The following is a 6,000-nucleotide window of genomic DNA, read 5'->3' on the forward strand; positions in this document are numbered from 1 at the left end:
CAATCACATGGTGATTGGTGATCTCTCCTAATGCAAACCCAATGAGTGAGGATGCCAAGGTATGATCTCAATGCTAATGCATATGATGAGATAGCATGAGGGATCTTAGGGTAAAAATTAGGGTCTTACAACTGCCCCTATTTAAGGACATTCTAACTGAGGAGATGAAGGTTAAAATATTCGTATCAACTTAGTAGAATGGGCTTAAATAACAACATATAGGAACAAATTTTGGTCCCTAAGAGACCTCATGATGCATATGATATGAATGTTAAAAGAAGTCTATGTGGGGAAATATTGCCACAAAGGAAAAGAATTCAGAGAGACTGAAGATCCGAAGGAGTGTAATGCATTCCATAAGGAAGACTCACTAGGGAGACAGAGACTCTGAGGGGAGTAAATGGCTATGCGTAGGCCAGGCTACGACTTAAAAAATATTGGGGGACACGAGGGATTCCATGAAAAATGGAAAGACTCGGCCTGGGGGATAAAAGGAACATCTGCAGGGGAAACAGGTAGATCAGAACAAAGCTGAAATACTCAAACCATGCAGGAACAACAATTTCACTAAGGAACACACACTCAACTCGACTGGGGAAGAAAATACTTCAACATAGGAGAAGTAGAGATATATTATCCACTACCAGTTACTGGGTATGGAGATAACAAAATCTAACAGGGAGGACATCCGTTACCGGTTAGGGTAAACATATTAAGGATGACTCGATGAGGGCCGCTAGGAGGTGTATTCGTTACCGGTTACTGGGTAAGAATAGAATTGTCGGGGAAAATCTAAAAATAGGATTTACAACTACCGGTTACTGGGCAGAAGACCATAAAGAAGAGAATATTCTTCACTGGTTAAAGTAAACATATCAAGGATAGACTCAGAGGAAATAAAATCCTTCATCGGTTAAGATGAACATATAAAGGATAGACTTGCCTGGGGATGTTAAGTAGGATACCAATCATCAGTTAAGATGAACATATCAAGAATAGACCGCCTGAATAAAAGGTAGGAATTACATCTATTGAATGTTGGGTAGAATACCAAAAAGAGAATATCCGTCACCGGTTAGGATGAACATATCAGGGATAGACTCCGGGGGAAGAATAGGAATTATATCTATTAGTTACTAGATAGAAAACCAAAAAGAGAATATCCGTCACCGGTTAGGATAAACATATCAAGGATAAACTCTACAAAGGGGAAAAAAGCAGGATTTACAACTACCGGTTACTGGGCAGAAGACCGCAAAGAGAAGGAAACCCGTTATCGGTTAGGATGAACATATCAAGGATTAACTCTCTGGGAAACAAAATAGGGATTACAACTACCTTTTTACTGGGTAGAATACCAAAAAGCGAATATCTGTCACCGGTTAGGATGAACATATCAAGGATAGACTCAGAGCAGGGGAAGAAAATATCTGTCATCAGTTAGGATGAACATATCAAGGATATACTTCCCGGGGAAACTTGAAAAACGAATCCACTGGGGAGAAAAGGGTTACTTTTGTCGGGTATTGGGCGAGAAGTAACAAAACTTCCAACTAAGAAGAATATTACCAGCTATTGGGTAATGAACTCTCAGGGGACCAAAAGCATCTCTCTAGGTAATATCTAGAAAGAAACGGTCAATCAAGACTCCACCCAATAAGGATTTAACTCAAAGGGAGTGGTTCCATCCAGATAATCAACTAGGGAGGAAACTGAAATAACAAACATCCATGAGGAAATAGCTCAGTGGGGAAAGGAGAAAGGTTAAAGTATTTCTGCTTAGGGGGTTGACACTCTACGATTAAAGGAGGACAACCACACCAAACTTGTATAAGGATAAAGTACCACCATAGCAGAGGACAAAAATCACAAGATGTAATAATATCATAATGAAGTTATATGGGTGTGTATGCATATGTATATGTATATGTATATGTATATATGATGCTTATGCTGACAAAATGATCACAAAGGATACACAAATATCGCTGATCTGAATCATCGACGCAATTCCTAACCAATCCACTAAAGAGGGAAACAATTGTCTGAGAAAATTTCAAACATATCAAAGGCTCAACCCTAGCTGGGGAAGAGAGGAGGAGATTTGTTGAGGAAACTGCTATCAACTCTGCGGGGAGTTTTAGGTCGACACCATATCAAATGGGAGACAACCCTGTAAGGGATAAACACAAATAATTGCTCAGAAACCAGGATGAAACTCTGACTGGGAACGAATCTGATGGCGACTTGCGGGGAATCAAAATCCTGCCAAAATTTGTTATAATGAAGTGCCTGCAACACGAGGGAGGACAATCACAAACTTAGTTGGGTATAACGGTGAATTAACCGGCTGGCGAAATCGACAAACATCGGATGAGAGCATACTGTCGGGGATGAAAGAGGAAACATGACAACTGCTTGGGGAACCCAATAATGTTCCACACTTAGGGCTTACCACTTTCAAACCACCGTTGATATTCCCTTTAATGAAATCGATTTCTTAAAATTAACGCTTACATATGTTTAAAAATTAAATTTCAAAAAGTGATCATAATAAAATTTAAATCTATTAGGCTGAATTAAATAAGAGTAGAAATAATTGGACACAAGCTCAACTTTATTTAATAGAATGGTAGTCTGTAAATGACAAGACTCCATAGATCTTTACAAAAGTTTGAAAAATCGTAATTTACATGGAAAAGGGCTACGTTGAATACAATGATCACTAATCCTTCTACCAACTCTTGATATAGGATGTGCTCTTGGATGCAACTAGGGATCAGAATTCGACAATGTGCTCAAGAAAGTTTTCAGAACTGAAGATCAGCAGGATGCAGTTACTTGCCATAATCCCTAATTTTTGCATAAATTTCCCCAAGGTGGGGTACTCAATTTATCAGGATAATTATTTTTGTTTTATGTCTCTAACTTTTGCCTGGATCACTCTTTCGGGTTTTCAATCCACCGAGACACTCATTTTTGCCTAATCCGCCCTTTCGGGTTTTCAACTTAGCGAGTTGTTCTTTTCTTTTTAGGTGAAGTATTTCTTGACTGCATCAGCATTCACATGACGAGTGAACTCTTCACCATCCATAGTTGTAAGAATCAAAGCACCGCCTGAAAAGGCTCTCTTAACAACATATGGGCCTTCATAATTAGGAGTCCATTTTCCCCTAGAATCTAGTTTGAAAGATAGAATCTTCTTGAGCACCAGGTCGCCTTCTCTAAACACGCGAGGTCTGACCTTCTTATAAAAACCTCTCTTCATCCTTTGTTGATATAACTGACCATGACACATGGCAGTTAATATCTTCTCTTCTATCAAATTCAACTTATCAAATCTGGTCTGGCACCATTCAGCCTCAGTCAACTTAGCTTCCATCAAGATACACAATGATGGGATCTCAACCTCTATGGGGAGCACAACCTCCATACCATAAACAAGATAGAAAGGGGTATCCCCTGTTGAAGTGCGGATGGATGTACGATACCCGTGCAAAGCAAATGGGAGCATCTCATGCCAATCCTTGTACGTCACAACCATCTTCTGGATGATCTTCTTGATGTTCTTGTTCGCAGCTTCAACAGCCCCATTCATCTTAGGTTTGTAGGGAGAAGAATTATGATGTGCAATCTTTAAGTCTTTACAAAGAGCTTCCATCATATTATTGTTCAAGTTTGATCCATTATCAGTAATGATCTTACTTGGCACACCATATCGGTATATAATCTGATTCTTGATAAACCTCACAATAACTTGCTTGGTTACATTTACATACGATGCCGCTTCAACCCATTTTGTGAAGTAGTCAATAGCCACCAAAATGAAATGATGTCCGTTCGAAGCTTTTGGCTCAATCATGCCAATCATATCAATTCCCTACGTGGAGAAGGGTCACGGAGAGGAAATGACATTCAACAGTGTCAGAGGAACATGAATCTTATCTGCATAAATTTGACACTTGTGGCATTTCTTCACAAACTTGCAAAAATCAAATTCCATTGTCAGCCAATAGTAACCTACTCGCAACATTTTCTTCGCCATTGCATGTCCATTGGAATGAGTACCAAAGGAATCTTCATGGACTTCAGTTATCAATAGGTCTGCTTCGTGTCTATCCACACATCTGAGCAGAATCATATCGAAGTTTCTCTTATACAATACATCACCATTCAGGTAGAAGTTGTCGGCTAATCTTCTCAAAGTCTTTTTATCTTTCAAAGATGCCCTAGACGGGTAAATCTGACTTTGGAGGAAACATTTGATATCAAAATACCACGGCTTCTCATCTTTGATCTCTTCAACAGCAAATACATGAACTGGCCTATCAAGACGCATTACAGTCAAATTAGGAACCTCGTTCCAATACTTTACCACGATCATTGAAGCCAACGTTGCAAGAGCATCTGCCATCCGGTTTTCATCTTGAGGGATATGATGAAACTCAACCTTTGTAAAGAAAGTTGAAATCCTCCTCGCATAATCTCTATATGGTATCAAACCGGGTTGATTTGTCTCCCATTCACCTTTGATCTGATTCACAACCAAAGCTGAATCTCCATAGACATCCAAATACTTGATTCTGAGATCAATGGCCTCTTCAATCCCCATAACGCAAGCTTCATACTCAGCCATGTTATTTGTACACTTGAAAGTTAATCTAGTTGTAAATGGAAAATGTGTGCCTTGAGGAGTAATAATCACTGCCTCAATGCCATTACCATACTGATTAACAACTCCATCAAATACCATGCCCCAACGGGAACCAGGTTCTGGCCCCTTTGTAAGCAATGGTTCATCACAATCTTTCATTTTCAAATACAAAATCTCTTCATCAGGAAAATCATGCTGCACTGACTAGTAATCTTCAATTGGTTGGTGAGCCAAATGGTCAGCCAAGACACTACCTTTGATCGATTTCTGAGATCGGTATTCGATATCATACCCTGATAACAACATCTACCAGCGGGCAATCCTCCCAGTTAAAGGAAGCTTCTAAAAAATATACTTGATTGGATCCATTTTGGATATCAACCAAGTGGTATGATTCAACATATATTGACGCAGACGCGTAGCAGCCCAAGCCAATGCGCAACAAGTCTTCTCAAGTATAGAATGCTGAGTCTCACAATCGGTGAACTTCTTACTAAGGTAGTAAATAGTATATTCTTTCTTTCCAGTCTCATCTTGCTGACCTAGAACACAACCCACATTCTCTTCAAGCACAATCAAATACATGGTTAATGGTCTTCCTTCAACAGGCGGAGACAAAATTGGAGGCTCAAGCAGATATTCTTTGATACTATCAAAAGCTTTCTGGCAATCCTCGATCCAATCACAAGACTGATGTTTCCAAAGAAGCTTGAATATAGGCGTACATGTGGCAATCATGTGTGAAATAAATCTAGAGATGTAATTCAAGCGGCCGAGAAAACCGCTGACTTGCTTCTCAGTTTTGGGCGCAGGCATCTCTTGTATTGCTTTGACCTTGGCAGGGTCAACTTCAATACCCTTCTCGTTGACAATAAAGCCCAACAACTTACCAATGAATACCAAAAGTACACTTATTGGAATTCAAGCGGAGTTTATACTTCCTCAAACGCTGGAATAACTTCAACAAATGCTCAACATATTCCTCTTCATCAATACATTTAACAATCATATCATCAACATAAACCTCAGTCTCTTTATGCATTATATCATGAAAAAGAGTAGTCATTGCTCTTTGGTAAGTTGCACCAGCATTCTTAAAACTGAAAGGCATCACTCTATAACAGAATGTTCCCCAGGGTGTAATGAATATGGTCTTCTCCATATCTTCGGGTGCCATTTTGATCTGATTATATCCGGAAAATCCGTCCATAAATGAAAAGACTTTGAATTTAGTTGTACTGTCTACCAACATATCAATGTGCGGCAGAGGAAAATCATCTTTCGGACTGGCTTTATTCAAATCTTTATAATCAATGCACATACAGACTTTTCCATCCTTCTTCGGA

Source organism: Lathyrus oleraceus, chromosome 3, assembly GCF_024323335.1.
Source record: "Lathyrus oleraceus cultivar Zhongwan6 chromosome 3, CAAS_Psat_ZW6_1.0, whole genome shotgun sequence".
Taxonomy (NCBI): domain Eukaryota; kingdom Viridiplantae; phylum Streptophyta; class Magnoliopsida; order Fabales; family Fabaceae; genus Lathyrus; species Lathyrus oleraceus.